Raw genomic sequence first — 19,587 nt, forward strand, 5'->3', positions numbered from 1 at the left:
TTTACGAACTGCAGCAAGCCTGTCCTATATAGGATCACCTCATGGTTTGAATTCATACCTTGCCTATACCCAGATAAGTCTAAACTGTTCTGGCTTCTGGCGTGTGAATGCACCAGGCTACCTCACAGCTGGGCCCTCCCAGCCCCTTTCTTTTTGTTCAGATTGTCACATACACTCTTCCTACCTCCCCATCCACTCAAGCAGTTGGACACCAGACCCTTCAGTGCCTTCTGCATCATGATCCCCATAGCCCTCATCCCATCAGGCAGCTGTGAGTGTGCAAGGAGACATCTGGAGGCCTCTTGGCTGTGTACCCAGGCTCCGGTTTCTGGTTCCAGGTCTGAGGTCCATTCCTAGATGTGCACATGTGGTTATTCAGAGCCATGGACCCCGGTCACCCTTTGCTCAAGGCCAAGTGTGAGTTATTCCCTAGGGAGAGATGGTGGGACTCATCTGAGTTCACCCTCTCCTATGGTGAGCTGAAGGTGAGGCTTCGTGCTGGGGATGCCCAGGGCTGTGCTAAAGGAGGGTGTGGCTACGTGACAGACATCTGTGAGTTGTTCAAGCTCGTGGGCCATCGCTGTGAGTGTTAGTCCATGCACACTCAGGATCTGGGCTACTAATGGTTCACAGAACATCCTTTACACAGTGACCTTTTCTTCAGTGTCAGAACAGGATGACTTCTCAAATGTCAAGAACTCTAATTCACTAGTGGCAACACTACCGTGTGGCAGCTTACAGTCAGTTTTGAGGTGGAAAGTTCAGATGCTGTTAGTGGTTTGAATAATGATATTAAAAAAAGATCCTAAAACAAACTGTGAAAGGCCCCAGAAAACCCAAGCTTTCAGAGGTCTGCCACCCCACCGTGTTTCTCCTTCCTCTCAGCTTCTACTTCTGCCACAGGTGAGGTAGTTTCAGTGCTCTGCCCTTGGAGGGAGCATGGCATCAATACCCCACCAGTCTCTCTGATCCCCCAGAGACCAGGGAAGTTATAATTTCCAAGGCTACTTGGATACTTATCTACCAAACCCCAACCCCAGGTGTGTCCTCTGCCTGCAGGCATGGCTGTAGTTGTCTCCCACCGCCCCCAAAAAGCCATGGTGATAAACAGCATTCTCCAGTTCTGGGGGCTCTTTAGTTTTTTTTTTGTTTGTTTTTTTGTTTTTGTTTTTGTTTTTGGCAACTTGTGTTCCCTTGATGAGTTCATGGTATCTGTCATACCCTCTAGGTTTTGACTTCTGCCTTTGCAAAAGATTCCATGAAAAAGTGATTTTGCTTTTCTGGTCAATCTGCTCCTTATGAAGTGAACAAAGATATAAATGTGTGTATATTTAACCCAGCAGGGTTGTTATGAAGGGCAAATGCAGTCATATGTCACTTCTGGATGCTGTAAGACCTTTGTAGGACTTACTGCCTCTTCATAGCCCAGCACTCAGGTCTTCCCATTGTCTCCATTTAGAAAATTCTCAGGGCTGGGTACAGAGCTCAGTTGGTAGAGTGCTTGAAGCTATGGGTTTCATCTAGCACACAGAAACCAGGTGTGGTATAGCGTAGGCCTGTCATCTTAGCACTTGGGAGGTAGAGCCAACAGGGTTAGAAACCCAAGGCCCCTCAATGACATCAAATTAAAGGCCAGCATGGACTAAATGAAACCATGTCCAAAACAAAACAAACCACAAAAGCAGTTTAGTGAGAGCCATTCATGGTTTGTTCATGCAAAGTTTACAGCCCTACAGCCCGTCACCTCTTGGTGTGTTATGTTGTTGGTTTACTCGAAGTCTCTGTAGCTGTTGAAATCTCTCTTTGGTGGGATTAGAGACAGCCACATTGGAAGGGTGGGCTTCTGGAGGTTGGGTGGTACTAGGAGAAAAGATTCTATCAAGGCTCAAGAGTGATGACAAGCCTTAGGCAACGATGTCGACTTAAACAAGAAGTTTACTCCTGGGCTTAGGAGTGTAGCTCATGGGTCAGGTATTTTCCCAGTATGCCCCAGTTGCAGTGTTCCATCCCTAGAAACAAAACAAAATGGGAAGCAGTGTGGTTGCTCCCTAGATGACATGCTTTACATGAGGAAAGCTTGGGGGTGGAGGGGTGTGTGCAGACAGTAGTGGGTTTTGGAGGAAAGGTATGTCAGGAATAGGTGAAAGGTGCTGAGTGGGACCTAAATATTGTTGGGCCTGGAGGGGAGGGTAGAGAAAGCCACAGAGGCATTAACAAGGGCAATTTGTGGGATGCATCGTGAACTCTGCTCTACAGGGAGTCCCCGCACATGCCCTCCCTGAAGCTTTGAGCAGAGACCCAGAAGAGGAACCCTGCCCTGGCAAACTAGGACAACCTGTTTCCGTGGCCCAGCCCGGAAGTACCAGTGCAGGTGGCCCGTGAATAAGGGTTCCTCTTTGCCTATAGTGTCTGGAAGGGGGAATTCAGCAAGAAGGACTTCCTTCTGGAGCTCTGACCCCAACTTCCTCATACAGTTGCTTAGGGAGGGCTGCCTGTGTTAGTTGGGTGCCTGCTTCCACAGGGTCACCCAGGGCAGGGTGACACATTCCCACCTGGAACTTCCTGTGCCTGGCTGTGTGGGGATCTGCCATGGCCACCCTCTCCCCCATCTTTTCTTCCTCTAGACCTGCATCTGTGCCTTAGGCTGCTACCAAACCCTTCGGTGCCATTCCCAGCTGTGTAGGAAGGCACTGCTCTGGGTCCTAGCCTATGGTCTACCTTCACTAGGCCCAGCAGTGACAAAGTCTGTCTTCGTTTGTCACTTGTGACCTCCTGTGTACCACACTCCTAGCAGGGCCCAGGGGCTTAGATGGGTCAGTGTTTAGAAAATTGGAGTGCAACTGTCTAAGATACTTGTCCCCTCCTCAGAGCAAGTGATAGGCAGAGGCTGACCCCTCCTGGATAGGCTGCCTGTGGCTTCTCTCCTGTAGAAAGGAGGGTACCAGCTCTCGACTGGAGGAGGAGGAGGAGCTAGTGGTTTCCTTCCCTTAGACCTTGGTCTGCAAAGTGCTCATGCCTCAGCGAGGGTGACCTTTGTGTGTTCTCAGGGCTGAGTGTGACCTCAAACTCTATTTACTCCTGCTGTCTGCTGTCCCTCAAGAAGCCTAGGGCACCCTCCTCTGATCATGAACAGCTCTGGCCAAACTTCTCTGAGGATCTGTGCCCATGTGCCTGCCCCTGTCCTCAGATCAGGGCCCCGGGGACCCTGATGAGATCTGTGATGGCTGCTGTGAGGAGTAGCCGGCCCTCACTCAGTCTCCAGGGAAATGGTCTCTGCTTCCTGGAAGGGGGAAGGAGGGGAAGGAGGACCCCACTCTTAGAATGTAGCACACTCAGTTTTATCCTGGCAGTCTGACTATCACTCTGCATCTGAGCCCCTGTGGTCATGGTTAGGGCCTGGACTGGAGCAGAATTACCTGTTCCCAGCTGGATGCCTACAATACTCACTGTAGGAGGCCAGTCCCAGGGACAGGAAGGCACTGTGCCAAGAACCCTGCCCTGGCTTGAGTCTCTTAGCTGGAGCTCACCAGCCCCTACTTTGTGGGACCATCATCCCTCTGCCTTCCCAGCACTCAGAGTTGACCCTAAAGCAACTCTGGGAGGGCTTCCTAAGGAACTCTGGAGCAGACCCTTTGTTGAGGCTAAACATGGATTGCTGGGTTGCTGTGACCTGGGCCAGCTTCTTGTAGCTGCCTATGGTCAGACACACAAGTATGCTATGTGGGGCAGCAGGGGTGGTCACATTTTCATGGCCAGCCCAGGCACGGGGGAGGGGGAGGATGCTTTGCATGGGCTATGTGTGCAGGCTGAAGCCCTTTCCCCATCGCTGACATCACACAACCCTACAGAAGGTTCCAGACCCAGTGGGGTGGCCTCTAGGGAATCTGAGTTTCACAGAAATTATGCCTCTCACACTGATCGCCTCATACTCTGACCTTGCCTGTTCCTCCTTCACCCCTGCTGCCATGCCTTAGGCTTTGCCACCTCCCAGAAGTGGCCTTAGCTTAGTAGGGAGGCATCCGGATGTTAGGGGTAAGGGAAATAGACCTTGGCATTTAGGGTAGCTAGCTGCCTGCTCACTGGGTTCTGCGGTCTGTGTGCCCAAGGAGGTTGAGTCAAGCAAATGAATGTCGAATCAGAAAGAATAAAAGGCCTCAGGGCTCCCTCCTTTGCTGAAGGAGGTAGGGTTTCAGAAGATAGGGGCCTTGATCTGGGCAGTTTGGTGTCCCTACCTAAAAGCAAGAAATGAAATGTTTAAAGAAACCAAAGTAGCATTGCAGAGTCACCATCTCCGTGCCCCCCACTCCCCCCCCCCACAATCAGTGTGAGAGGCGTAATTTCTGTGAAACTCAGATTCCCTAGAGGCCACCTCACTGGGTCTGGAGCGATGGGGAAAGGGCTTCAGCCTGCACACATAGCCCATGCAAAGCATCCTCCCCCTCCCCCGTGCCTGGGCTGGCCATGAAAATGTGACGACCCCTGCTGCCCCACATAGCATACTTGTGTGTCTGCTGTAGTCTTGAATCAGCCCCAGAGAAAAGTGCTGTGCCCTAGTTCTGTGCTGCTCTGGCCGCCAAGGCACTCCAGTCCTTTCCTCCCCTCCACTGTCCCTTCCCACGGTGCCCATGGCCTTGGCGTTATCCAGGCTTCCTGTCAGGCTGTCCTTACCACAGAGGGCAATCTGATAAAACAGCTTTGCCCGACTGGATTGGAAGGTGCCTCAGGGACATTCTCTCTGAGGAGGCAACTGTTAAGGGGTCCAGGGAAAAAGATCAAGCTTTGTCACACACAAACTGGTTGGCCCAGGTTTCTGCCCAGTATACACTGAAGCCACTATTCATGGGTCTGTTCTCCCTGTTAGCTGCATAGACCCTAATCTATGATTGTTTTAATTATTAATTTGTCTTTTAGATGGGGTTTCATCTTTGGATTTCTGGACTCAAGGGATTCTTGGGTCTTAGCCTCCCAAGTAACTGGGACTCCAATGTGTCACTGCACTCAGCTCACATTTCTGCACCTCTGTCCAGCCCCTAGAACAGTGCCGCTTATGCTGGATGCTGGGGAGGCAGATGGCTGCTGCCAGAAAGCCACCTCGTCAGCATGGGTGGTGAGTAATGGCTTCTTGTGCTCTGCTGAGCTGTGTCCAGGAGCTATGTCTGAGCAGCACCTGTGGCTTAGGAGCTACTAGATTCCCTGGGTGGCTCTCAATAGCCTCCTCACAACCCTCTTGGCTACTGGGTCATGGAGCATTGCCCCAGTTGTGGAATCATTCACCAGAATTTCCAGAAGAATCTATTCATCTAGGATAGTCTCTGTCTTCCTAGACGCTGACTTGGGACTGGGCCTGGAGTGGCCACTCTTCTTTTCCTTAAGAGGGGACTCAGCTGGGTGACATCAGAGCAGTCCCACCCTTCCCATCTCCAGGAGGCAAATTCTCCCTTGCATTTAGCTGTTCCCCAGGTCACAGTGTTTGGAAACAGCAGCGGAGGCACAGTTCCCCATGGATCCACTCCCTTTGTGACCTGCAAGCTTGTCTTCCATGAAGGGACATAATAAGGATTCTCTTGTGTGACCAATTCTCAGACCTGAAGGGCAAGGGAGGGTCATGGGACCTCCGCTCATGGTCAGGATGAGATTTGATATGGTCACTAAGGGCTTCTCTAGGGAACTTTGTAGAAAGTATCTGATTTTCCCGTTGTCACAGAATCAAATAAACCACAATTGTTTCGTGACACATGTCACAGGTGTCATATTCTGTCTTGTGGAAAAAGTTTGATAAGGGAAAAAATGAGGCCATGGGTTGAGGGTGGTGCTGCTGATGCCTGCCTGATGTATGCAAAAGGCATGCCTGTTCCTTCCCTACCTACCCCCTCCCCCATGTACTCTATTGCCTGGAATGCTAGACTCATCAAAAGTCAAAGCAATATATATATATATATATATATATATATATATATATATATATATATATATAAAGTCTCCTTTGCTGGTTTGTAGAGTTTGACCTCCCAAGCACGGATAATTGATTCAGGGACTCATTCACTCACTCACACACTAGTAAAATTTATTGACCATCTATCCTGTGCTGGTCATGATGCTAGGTGGCTTGTGGGGATGCAGCATGGAGCAAACTTAGCATCTTGGCACTTATGGACTCGTGGGGCAATTCTGCCATTTCCTGTGTCATAGCGGGCAAGTCATTTAAAGTTTCTGGGTCTTGGCTTTTATTTACAAAGCGAAGATAGGAGTTCCTGCCTCATGGAGGAGGATGCACTGCCATTGTTGCTATTTTCTTGGCTCTCTGCTGTCCTTTATTTTTCATAGTGGGAGAATGAGGAAGCCCTGGATCACTGACCTTCCAAACTTCTAATCCCTGGTTATCTTGAGTCTTAAAGTCCCTGGAAGAGGCTCAAAAAGCTGCTTCGATGCCCCCTGGGATGCCAGGCTGCAGATAGCATAGCCACCAGAATCCAGGCAGTAGCTGTACCCTGTTCTAAATTCTGTTTCTCTGTGTACTCTGTAACTGGGCTACTCTGCTAGACATCCTGAATCGTTAATGACCTTGAGAAGCAATCCCAGCTCTGAATGTGGGATTCTGCTCTTTGAAGTCACCCACTTTCTTTGTGGGTCTGTTCTCCCCTCTCGGGCACGCCTCCTTCCCGCTTTGATGGTGCCACTGTAACAACTGGGTTTGCAGTTATTAATTCCTGTGCACAGCAAGGTGCAGTTTTAATATCCAGAAAATATAATTGCTATCTTGTGTAATCATTTTCTGAGGGCTGAAAGTGTAACCTTTAATTAATATTTCATCTGCAGGCAGGGCGGGTTACTTGAATAGGGCCTAAAAATATTGCTGTCCCTGTGTGCAGAGAATGTGAGTCGTGAGCCACACAGCCAGTGTCTGCTACGCCATTGTTCCAGGTTGCTTCTAAAAATAAAGCAGTTAACCCGTTAACCTGTAATCACATGGGCTGCGGCTCCTGGAGGAGCAGGGCTGGTACAGTAGGAAAGGGGCATACGTCTAGGCCTTGGTTCTCAGCTGCCATCTGCCTGCCACGGCAGAGCCATCACACCTGCCTGAGAAGTGAACATGGGGCACTCAGACTAGAAGGCCAGTAAGTCTCTGATCAAGAATCAGCTTCATGTCCTGCAGACCCTGGACTTCTGAAGGCCCCTGGGATAAGGAAGCAGAACAAAAGTTGTCTTTGATGTGTCAGGAGCAGGACACCTGAAATTTCAAAGTGCAGCCTGGGGGAGGCCAAGGGTGTTCCCCAGTTAGCCTGGGAAGCCCAGATAGGGAAGGAGAGGCAGGTGGGGACTGGCTAAGAGGCCCGGAGGGGAAGGTCAAGAGGGTGGATAAAGGAGTCTCCGAGGCTTCAGTGGGACATTGTGGTTCAGAATGACTTCTTTTCCAGTTTGGGGATTCTGTCTGATTAGGGTCACAGGACTGACTGGCTCCCAGGTGAAGCACAAAGTCCGTAGTGATAGGCGTGTTCTATGCAGGTTTACATAATGTGTTCTGGGCAGGTTTACACAGGTGATGATTCATTCCAAACGCAGGAGCTCATTCTGACCTAGTGACATCCCCCCTGAGACCTGGGGCAACGGGAGGATAGCGTCAACCTCTCTATCCTTTCATGACTAGATCTCTGACTGCTCTTGGCCCTGCTTCTCATCCCCGTAGCCATGGGGAAGGAGCGAGCCACTTCCTGTAGCTGAGGACACTGAGCCTAGTGTGGCCGATGTCACTGATCTGTGGAAGTCAACTGTGGGGTCCCGGGGCTGAGTGCAGTGGTTAGTGTTTGATCACCTCTGCAGTCAGATGGATGTATGAGGCCACTGCTCTGTACACCCTTGGACCCTTCAGAGTCTCCTCCAAGCTGCCTGAGCTCCGACTCCTTGAGCAAAGGGGCTAATTACTTGACTTCATAACCCCATGGAGGTCATCTAAGATCATCCCAAGGAAGCTATCTCCGAGTTCTGGGGTTATCGGGTTTTTGTTGTGATTACCAGTCATCTTCAGATGTTGACACACTGATGGATGCCATGGGGTCATTAGAAGCTTCTTCAGTGGCAAAGGCATGAGGCCAGCCACCCCCTGCTCTGGCTGAATGCCTCAAGGGACTAGTGTGGGGAGGTGGCAAGGGGTGAGGACTGGGATTCCATTTCACTTCTGGGAGGAAGCATTCTGTGTCATCTACAAGGAAAAGGGGACAGAATGTGGACCATGGCCCTTGTATAATTCCACGTGCCCCTCTTTCACCTGCTTTTGTGGCCAGTGCTGTAGGCAGCAGTGCTTGCTCCTCCCACCTGACATTCGAAGATCTCAGCTCTAGGGAGGAAATACCTAGCTGTGGGGGATGAGTTTACCCTGTCATCTGTCCTCCAAGGGGAGCTGGCCCTGGAGGGAAGGGCTCTTGGCCTTGCTGGAGGACACAGCCACCTTCTTCTCCAACCACATGCTTCCCCAGCTCAGCTTCTTCTGGCTGTCACCCAGCTCTCAAAGTCACTCCCGGGAGGCCTTGAGGGGTCATCTTGGGTGTTTCCCCTCTACTGTGTCCCTTTTCAAATACTCCAGCGCAATGTTGGGTCACAGCAAGTTTTTTTGTTTTCTTTCTCTCTCTCTCTAATCACCTCTCAGAGGTCACCCAGGCAGTAACTGGCACATTTCACATTTTGTTTTGAAATCAGATCCTTGAACGCAGTGTATCAATGTTGATGCATACAGAATCAGGTTTATCCAGCACACACATGTATTTGGCACATTTCTACCAGCCATGTCTGTGAAAGTCAAGACAAGGCATAAAAGACGTAGTGTAAGGACTCAGGCATTATGCTGGCCTGCCCCTGCCACCTGACAGAATACACTCAGGCAGTACTCTGGTCATCCCAGGTGCCAAGGACCCTTTTAAAAGACAGACACCCCCGTCCCCTCACTTATGCTCTTTCTGTTCTCCTCTTTTCCAGTCTCTTTCCTGATGTTCCCCTGGGGCAGACAGTACTTTTCCTGTCTCCTTCTATTCTGTCCTTTTGACTCTGTGTCTCTTTACCTCTTTTTTCTTCCCTTCCCTCCCCTTTCCCTTTCTAATAAAACTTCTCACTTAAGCTCTGTCTGCCTGGCGTGTTTGTCCCTCTGCCTTGGTCACCCTCACCTGCCAAGGGTCCCCTCTTGCTTTATCATAGCACATGCCCTCCTGGGGGCTTCAGTGTGGCACATCAGAATACAGATCTTTGGGGGAAATTGCTCCTCTGTTACTGCAAAAGTGTGAAGCAGCCCTCTGCACAGGTGGGGAAGCCCAGGCTGTGTCAGTTGCCCCGGCAGAGGCAGTGGCTACATGGGCAGTGCATCTGGATGTAGCCCCGGGCTTTCCTATGTGGGCTTGATGGTAATTTCAGTAGTTCAATTTCTCTGGGCCAAGCTGCGGATAACCTTGGATGCCTCCAGAGAGCTGAGGCCAGCAGAGGTCACTCGGGCTGCCCTGTGGGGGTGGGGGTGTCGGTGTCCTGCTGCAAAGGAGTCATTGGCATAGGTTCAAATAAGTGAGTGTTTTGGAAGGATTGAAGGCAGGGCTAGCTAGGCAGGGTGGTGGCAATGGCCCCAGACTCAAACTGAAACCTCTTGAAGGACACTATCTCAGAATTGTTCGAATGGCCACATTGAACAACCTAACTGTTGTATCTGCCTACATCAGTCTCAGAAAAGCGAAGTGGCTTGTCTCAGGTCACACAGCAAGTAAATGACTGGGCAGGGGCTTAGGGCCTTTCTGGGGGCACTTTGAAGTCCAGTTTCTCAAGTCGAGTAGGGTAGAGATTGGGGGTCTTTCTTAGTCTTCCTATGGCCCCTCTCTCTCCCTTCTCACTTTCCTTTCCTTTCCTGCCCTTTCTCCCCACAGCCTAAAAAGTTGTTTTTATTACAAACACCCCTGTGTTAGAGCTAGGAACTCTTTAGTGGCCTGTGGAAACCCTGGGTGAGTATTATTCTCCGTGGAACCTGTGTGTGTGTGTGTGTGTGTGTGTGTGTGTGTGTGTGTGTGTGTGTATGGGGTGTGTATGTGTGTGTGTAGTGTGTATGATATGTGTGTGGTGTGAGATGTGTGGTGTGTATGATATGTGTGTGGTGTGTGTGTATGTGATGTGTGTGGTATGTGGGTGTGTATGGTATGTGAGTGTGATGTGTATGATATGCATTGTGGAGTATGTGTGTTTAGTGTGTGTCTGTGTGTGGTAGGTGTATGTGTAGAGTGTGTATGGCATGTGTGTATGTGAGATGTGTGTGTGTGTGAAGTGTGGTGTGTGTGTGTGAGAGAGAGATGTGTGTGTATGATGTGTGTGAATGTGTATGTGGTATGTGTGTTTGGTACGTGTATATGTGAGATGTATGTGTGGTGTGTGTGTGAGATGTGTGTGTGTGTGTGTGTGGTGTGTGTGTGTATGTGTGTGTGTGTGTGTGTGTGGTGTGACATACGTATGTGAATTAAGTGGGTAACTGTGCATGTGTGATGTGCATGTATGGCGTGCACATTTGTGAGATATATTCACAGATGCATTGGTGGGTGGTGTGTATGAATGTTCACAAGTTTGTATATGTGTCTGTGCACGTGTATATAATGGTATGCAAAAGTAGATGAAAGGTGACTCTATGGCAGAAGGGTTTGACTCAGGTGTGGGGCTGCCCCAGGTCGTCCTGCTTCTCAGTTTCACTGGCCATCAGCAGGAGACCTGCCACTCACCTCATGCACATCCAGAAATGCATGGTGAATCGTGGTGTGTGTGCTCTCAGAAACACTGCTGTTTCCTTGCTGGTTGTTTGCCCTTATTAATGCAGGTAGCAATTACCCATTTGGAATATTTGGTGAGTAATTAGTTTGCCCCATGGAGATGGCAGGATGACGAATGTGTCAATTTGACCTGATCTACTTTCTCAGCTCCCTGGGGAGGGCTGGAGGGAGGTCAGAGGATGACAAAGCACTGGTGGAGGACTGAAGAGAAATGAGTTCAGAGCCTAGGGTGCCCTGTAGTTACTGGGGTTCCAGCTGCAGATCCCTGGGAAGATAAAAATAGCTTTCTGCTTTACTTTGGCCCTTGCTGTTGTGTTACAGGCCACTTCCTCTGTGGGTGAAGTTCTTGGCTGTCTGCCCAAGAATGTAGGGTAGTGTCTGAGCCCCAGTTGTACCTGCCCTCAGAGTGCATTGTCACTGTTTGGGGGGGGCATGTCCTTGGCACCCCAGGATGACTTGGACCAGGACTAAAGAGGCAGGATGCTTGAGGTGGAAGTGTCCCAAGACCCCAAGAGGATGGGGGAAGGCAGAAGGTAGGGAATTGCCTTTGATGCTTGCCTGAGCTTAACCATGGGTCCAGTTGCATATTGGTTCTTCTCAACCACAAGTTGATCTCCAAAGAGTTGGTGATACATTCTTGTCACAAAGATATCACTCAAGCAGGACTCAGACATACAGGAAGGTCTGATGTCAGCCTAGGCTAAAACACTGGAGATGTGAGAACCACACACTTGAGTGGAGATCTATTTTGGGAACTGGCTCTGTCTTTCCTGGTGCTAAGGATATGGCTTCGCATCCAGGCCCTGCAGACTACAAGCCCATCCGTGGGAGACCGCCTCAGAGACCTTCCTTAGACAGGCACAGGCTTTCCTCAGGCTCCTGGGGGTATATGTCTTCCAAAATGTACCCCAGTCAGGTGAGGAGGCTCCAGGCACTATCCCTGATGGGTTCTGGAACCTCTCTGGGTGTGGGCCAGACTGACCCACCATGTAACACTTGACAAAAGTCATCTCCTGTCTGCTCATGCTGGCATCATGCTGGGTTCTTGATATTCAGAGGTCTGTCTATGCAGCTGGGGCCAGCTCTACTGAGATGAGGGTTTGACCAGGTCATTTGCACACAGTTGTGTCAGCTCTGCCTCACTGCCTATAATTCAAGGCCAAGGACCTTGCCTTCTGAATACTTGGGGTTTCCCCAGGGCTCTGGCTTGTGCCCAGCCCTAGGAGACAGCCTGTGCCTAGTCACATGGTCAGGTTGCTCTCTCTGCAGCTGCAGCTGCAGTTCATATGCAGAAAGGCTTGGACTTGGAACAACCCTGAGTCCTGTTCGTCTGGTTCCCTGTGGCCTTGCACGAGGCCCTGGAATCTTTGAGTCACACCTTCAGAAGTTGTGATGTCTGCATCTGGGGCCTGTACTCCTTATGTGTTTGTCATAGGATGAACCAGGTGCTCAGGAGCCGGGTAAGATGAGCAGGGATTGCTAGAGAAGAGCCTGTGGGTGATGACCTTGTGACCCACAGCCTGGACAAGTAGCCTCAAGTCTCCCTTTAGATCCTAGGAGTCATGGGAAGAGGACTCTGACTCTGGTGGGAGATACAGGATATGAGGAAGTCCCTGAGGGAATGGGCAGTGCAGTCTGGCTATGAACTGAGGTCAAGGGTGACCCCAGGTGCTTTCCAAGGCATCCCAGGAACAAATTTAAATAATGCGGTCACAGAAGAGCTAGGCTGGGACAGGAGTAGCTGTTCTGTGAGGTGCACTGCAGCTTCTTCAGGCCACCCGTGACCATGGGTGGGGAGCCAGTGCTGGCCAAGTCTCACCTACAATTCCATTCAGCTGTCTTGGGAGACAAAAACAAAACAAAACAAAACAAAACAAAACACCCACCAGGCTGTCCGTTAGAATTTCCATTTCCATTACCTGGGGCTTTTCTGATCAGCCCACCCCTCCCCCACCTCTAAGGAGGGTGTCATTCCCAAACCCAGTGGACCGAGGCTCTTTCCAGGGGTGTCCTCTTGTTAATGTTGGTGCCCGGCAGGCCTGCTACTTACCGGAGTCAGAATGCCCCGTATATGTATGAGGCATGGGATACCTCAAGGGTATCTAACCTGCAAGGGCAGAGCCATGTGACAACAGGAGTCCTGGGTCTAAAGCCAGTTGACCAGAATGGCCTTGGGAAAGGCAAGCAAGTTCCTCTGTGTCCTCTGAACACAAGAGCAAACCTTTCTCAGCGTCTGAGTGTGGGGACCAAATAAGCAAGGAGGACGAAGGGCCTGGGATGGTGCTCGCCGTGTTGCAGTTAAGAATTAAACAGGGCATCTGTATCACTTCTACCACCTGGCGGTTCAGGAAACATCACTGAAGAGAGGGTAGCTAGGATTGAAGAGCCTGCCAGAGGATGAAGAAGATGGGTCATGAAAATGTTGCATTGCAACCCTGAACATACAGTAGCTATGGATTCCTTCATGAGACTCCACCACAGATAAAGGATGCGTCCAGCCTTACCCAAGGAGATGACAACTATTCATGATTACTGGAGGGGGTGCTCTTTTTCTCTAATGGTGTAGCCACTGGGGGTGAGATGAGAAGAAGAAAGGGTTATGAGGGAAATAAAGGGAGATGCCGAATGGTAATGAGAGGTGAATATAATCAACACATCATATACATACATACATACATACATACATACATACATACAAACATACATGCATGTGTGTGTGTGTGTGTATAACTGTCAAAAATAAAGAAAAAGGAGAACAGATCAATGAGAATAGAAGAATTATAGTAACATGGCTCAAGCAGGTTTCTGTTCCTGGTTCTGCAGATCACCCAAGAGGCATCCCACTGAATGAGCACAGAATTCTCTCAACACAGACAGCATGCTTACCATTCTTTTAATTGATGAAGAACCAGAGGCACCAGGAGCTAGATGCTCTGGCTGTGCTTAAGAACACAGACTACAACCACACCCATCTTGTTCTCTGCTTGTGCCTGGTCCATCAAATACCAGAGCCATGACAAACATTCAGGATACATGTTCTGAATGAGTATGGTATCAATACAGGCTGCCTAGAGGAAGCGGCATGGAAGCTGAGACTCACAGCATGGCTTCTGTTTGAATTAAGTCAGGGGAGGAGGGCATGGTGGGAGTCAGGGTGAGAGACAGGATATACCTAACCAGAGGCAGATGGTTGCCAGTCTGCAAGCTGGCCAGAGTCCTGGGGGGCTTTGCTTTGTCATAGGCTGTGCACTTAGGTGAATTTAGGGTTTTGGGGGAAAGAAATCATGACAGTGTGTTTGTTCATCCAACATTTACTTACTCCATGTCTGTCCTGTTTGTAGCTCCATGAAGGCCATTAGGAGGCTGTGGAGGATGCTGCATGGCCAGCGTGGGTCTCCAAGTGGACCTCAGGCTGGAGTGGATAGGCTTTGGCATTGCTCTGGGCCATAGGTCAGGGAGGGCCACATGCAGCATAGGGCAGATGTCAGAGAGTCAGCTCATGCAGCTGAGGCTCCAGGTGGCACAGGTGCTGCCTGGGGAGATGAGGGAGGCTGTGTGTGGATGCTGTGGGGAGGTTGCCCTAGGGATGTGAGAGTCAGTCATCACGGGAAAGCTGCTGTCATTGGACAGATGGTCCAGCCTCTGTTTGCACTCATGACTTCTTCACTGTCTGAGGTTTCCAAGAAAGTGCATCCAGAACTAGCCTCAGTAGGGGCCTGAAAAGTGCCATTCAACTTTATGGGACAGTTTGAGGTTCCTAAGGGACGCTACTGTACGTTCTCTAGAAGGACTTCTAAATAACAAAGTTGGAAACCCTTTGAAGTCCATGACTATGTTGCTTATTTTCTCCCAGTCCTGCTTGAAGCCATGAGAAACACTTTAGAGATATGTCGAGCCCTGAACCCTGGCTCCCTCCTCTGTCAGGGTTGACTAACAGCTCTTAGTTTATGACCAGTTGTTTCATTTCAGTTTTGTTGTATCCCTCTTGTTGGAGAAAGAAATTCTTAAAAATTATGTTACTACTGTTATTATTTTGTAGATAGGGTCTCACTGTATAGCCCTGCTGGCCTGCAGTGTACTATGTAGACCAGGCTGTTCTTGAACTCACAGAGCTGTGTACCACCCCACCCGGAGAGATGGGTTATACAAGTATAAAAATATAAGAGGTAACATGAATTGAAAGTGGGGTGAAAAAGATAACAAAGGAGGTACAAAAGGAGAGAATGGAACACTTTCTTGAATGCCACTTCACTCAAATTTGTTGTTTATGGCTACCCTGTGGATATATGGGGGTCCAATTCTCAGCTGCCAGGGAGTGCCCCTCAGGTCTGCCTGAACCTAGAGCTACCAATTTGGCGCTTCTGTTGCTTAATGACATGTGCTTTTACCTGGGATGTGGCTCAGTTGGTAGAATGCATCTTGTCCTGAGCTCAATCTCCAGCAATGAGTAAACCAGCTGTGCTGACAAATGCTTGTAATTCTAGTGCCTCAAGGCAGAGATAGGAGAATCAAGAGTTCAAAGTCATCCTTGGCCACATATCCTGGGCTTTATGAGACTGTGTCTCAACACAACCAAATAAAAAAAGGAAAGAAAGAAAAGAAGGAAGGAAGAAAGAAAAAGAAAGAAAAGAAAAATGTGCTTTTGAGAGGGTGCCAAGCTCAGTGCTGAGAAATTTATTTATTTATTTATTTATTTATTTATTTATTTATTTATTTATTTACTTTTGCCAATCTTGTGGTGTGCCTGCTGGCAACAAATGTCCATGGCTATGCTATGTGTGCAATTTGTCATGGTGGTGAGTGGAGCCAGACCTGAGTGTCCTGCAGCTGGTTGCAGGCAATTTAGCCTTTGTACCTGACCCAAAGTTCCCAAGCCCTGTAGGCTATCATAGCCTAACTCTTATATGGCTAGGGTTCTCTCAAGAGTTCCCCTGTTGCCAGCTTTCAGGGTGTGAGCTGAAGAAGCAGGTGTGATTTTGCTTAGGAGGTGTTGATGGGAGAGAAGTCTGTGCTAGATGGACTTAGAAAGTGGACCCAAGATGTGGGATGGATTGTGCCTTTGCTGGACAATTTTTGTATACCATCTGCATTTCACCCGCCAGGTCAGACCTGTACACAGTGCTGTTCCTACACAGCATGTCATTCATTCCTGAACGTGACCCTGCTCTCCTCCACCTGAAGGTCAGACTTGTGTGCATAGTGTTCTCTACTTTGTCACCATCCATTCCTGTACACAGCCTGCCCTCCTCCCCCTGCAGATCAGGTCTGTACTCACTGCCATTCTCCACACCACACGCCATTCATTCCTATATGCAATCCCCTCTCCTCCACCCTGCATGCCACACCTGAACAGTGTGTATTCCAGCTAGAATGAATCACTTCAAGGGTGAATGGAACTTTGCACTCAGATCTTATTGCATGAAAACAGAACAAATCGAACCCTGTCTACTGGGATCTGTATACCTGGGCTCTATGCTGTTGCAAATAACTCTTAGGGAGTGATACTGAGTAAGCTAGTCATGTGATTTGTGGCCATTTAAACTCAATTTGGAGACTATTGCAGTTGGCTCTCATTCTGTGATCTTTCTTGTCTGGCTTTGAATTTCCTTGGGAAATTCAAATCCTTGCTTTTATTTAATTTGTGCCATGACTTTCTCTAATCATGACTTTCTCTTTGCAAGTAGATACCTCATTGACCATCTTAAGTTGAGGTGGCAAAGGGCTAGACTCCAATCTCTTCAAAGGGCTCAGGAAGAATCTGTTCTTAGCTGAATGAACTCTCTTGACTGGCACTTGGCTGGCTAGAGGCTAGTTTTCACTGGGCACATGCTGTAGCGCCATCTCTACTTCCTCTTCTTTCATTCAGGAAGATGTCAACTGATCTCATCTTGTCCTCCTCATAACCCCTAGGAAGTGCAAAGGTACCACAGGTGCTAGGCCCAGTTTTGCATCCAAAGCATTCACTCTTGCCTTGCCCATCCTCTGCAAAGTGATGACACAGGATGTTCCCATGTCTGCAGGAGGAGTGACATAGGCCATGGTGTGCAGCACCCGGAAAGACTTTAGAAGGCTAGGTAACAGAGGCAGAGTTGTTTTTTGGGCCCCTCTGTGCACCCAGAAATCTTGGCCAGAACAGAGGCAGGCAGCATCAGAAAATCCAGGGCATGCCAGCATGACCTCAGGGTGGACAGTCAGCAAGGTACAAGCATAAGTAGAGCTGGAATTGAGCTGTGGAAGCAGCTGTGTGGGAGGTGCCCGGGGGTACTGGTCCAAGGCTGCAGTGGCTCCCCTATGGGTCAAAGCAGCTACTGCAGGGAGCCTGGCTTGGGGTGTTGCAGGAAGCATCTTATATTTATACCATGTAGGTGTTCTATGCAGATGTGTTTGGTCTCTTCCTCCCAAAGTCAGGACCAAGGACCAAGAAGACATCCTGTTCAGTCACTGCCCAAACTTCAGCCAAATTGGCCTCTTGATGGCATCTGTAGGTGATCTGTACACAAGTCAGCCAGAGAATACTGGGATTCCAACCCCACGGAATGGATCAGGAAGGTTTCCTATTGGTTTCAGGAGAAATTGACAGCCTGGCTACTGCACTACCTTCTGAGGACAGTGTTGATGCTAGGATGTTGTGAGAGGGGTTGGACTCTTTCAGGGTCAGCCAGAGAGGCCCCAAGGGACCCTTCTGGGGCTCAGGCAAAGGTCCAAAAGCACATGAAGTGAGAGCACCAGCCAAGAATGCTGCCAGGAAGGGCAGCTGCAGCTCACATGCCCACCAGTTTCTGGAAATGTCTTCAGCAGAGCCCTTAACCTCTCCAGGGCAGCTCTCTCTAGCATCTGGAGTTGATGAAAACAGTTTCATTTTGGGCAGACTCTCAGCATGGGGCTAGCCTGGCACAAACTGAGTGTGGCTGTATGTGTCCTTTTACTGGGTGGTGGGCTGAAGTGGAAGGAGCTGAACCTGGGTGGGGGGGGCTGTTACAGGACAACTCCTTGCTCCTCATACACACTGTCAGGGCAGCCTGTCATACTGGGCTATCCTGGGGATTATGCATGAAAAACCCCTTAGCAACAGCTATTCTTCATTTTAAAGGTAACAATTGACACTTGTAACTGCCCTGCATCATATATGCTTTGGGGTAGCCCCAGCACCTGGACTCTTACCTAGAGCCAGATGGGGGAAGGTGGAGGGAGGAGCTTGACCATGGCAATCAATAACTTCTCTATAGTTGTGCTCAGACCTAGCGTCTTAAGAAGATTGTTAGGAAGTCCAGAAGTTAATTATGTCATGTTGCTAAGTAGGTTTCTTTGAAAAGGTGTTCTCTCTTTCTCTTCAACCAAGGGGGTTGCCATGGTGACCAGGTATCTGGTTAGAACACAGAGCCATAGGAAAGATGGCATGCCACACTTGATGGCCATGGAAGGTAAACATCCACATTGCCCTCTAGAGTGTTTTACTGGTTGACCTCCCTCCTTTGGGGCTCGTGTTTTCAGAGCTGATTTCATTTTGTGCCTTTGATGGTTAGGCAAGGTGGGGAAGCCGCTGTGTGTATTCAGGACAGATTGCATGGTATCCTGTCATCTCTGATGTAAAACCTGGAGTCCACAGCTTTCTGTGAGGGTTGACTGAAAGTCACATGCTAGGAGGAAATGGAGGGGAGGGGGGCAGTTAGAAGTGCAAGGAGCATAAAGGGAAGACGGTGTCCTTAGAGCATGCTGGGAAGAGCTACACACGTTCATGGGGCCCCTGGAAGCTCTACAATAACACACCAGAACCTCTGTGATGTGACCAGACATCAGCTAACATCCCATAATGTGTTCAGTTCTGGGTTCTCCAAACCTGTGGGGGAATACATTGTGTGTGAGCACATGGAGGAGTTAGCTTCCCTTCTCACCTCAGAGTCTTTTGCCTCTCTTCTCACCTGCACTTGTTCCTCAAATGAACAGTGAAATCCTGCTCTCTAGGGACAGAGCTCTTGTTCTCTTCAGGATGCTTGTTGATGCCTTGGATAGAGTGGTCAGCCACAGAGAACCTGTGGGGACCTTGGCTTTGACCTCAGCACCTAAACCTTTAATAACAGCTGGCTGTTCACCATACAGTTGGGCTGTTTGTTACACTGTAGTTACACCCTCGCCAGCTGGCCCTTGCCCCATAGGAGGGCAGAAAGTGAGTGATTTATGACAAACAGAAACTCACCTCACAGTTCAGGTGGCTGCAAAGTTCAAGTCAGGGGTCTGCGGAGAGCCTTGTGTTATAACATGGTGGAGGATTGCTGGACATTGTGTTTGTAAAGGAGCAAGAGTGAAGGATGGGTGGAGTTGCAGATAGAGAGAGGGAGGTAGATGGATGGATGGATGGATGGACAGATAGAAATAGATCGGAGACAGAGAAACCCAACAATGCTGGCTCTCTGAGCCATTCCATGCTCTTGACCTGCTGGCTTCTCAAAGCTTCCTCTGAACACAGTTGTATTCGGAATGGAGTTTGCAACATACGGATGGTGGGATATATTCAAGCCATTATAGTCTGTATGAGGCTGTACCAGCTGTTTCTAACTCACAGATCTGGACTCAACAGGCCACAGAGATCACAACTCTACCTGGACATATTTGGTTCTGGTGACAGTGCAGTGGAAGGTCACACCACAGGCTGCCTGTGGCCAGAAAGAAAATTCTTACAGTTCAGTAGCTTGCACCTGCTCTGCAGGTTTTCAGAATCCCAAATCCTGGGAGAGACTCGAAGTGACCATACTCACAGTGCTGATTCATCTATTTACCAACTGCCTACTTACTATTATTACCATAAAATTAA

This window comes from Cricetulus griseus, chromosome 7, assembly GCF_003668045.3.
Source record: "Cricetulus griseus strain 17A/GY chromosome 7, alternate assembly CriGri-PICRH-1.0, whole genome shotgun sequence".
Lineage (NCBI taxonomy): Eukaryota > Metazoa > Chordata > Mammalia > Rodentia > Cricetidae > Cricetulus > Cricetulus griseus.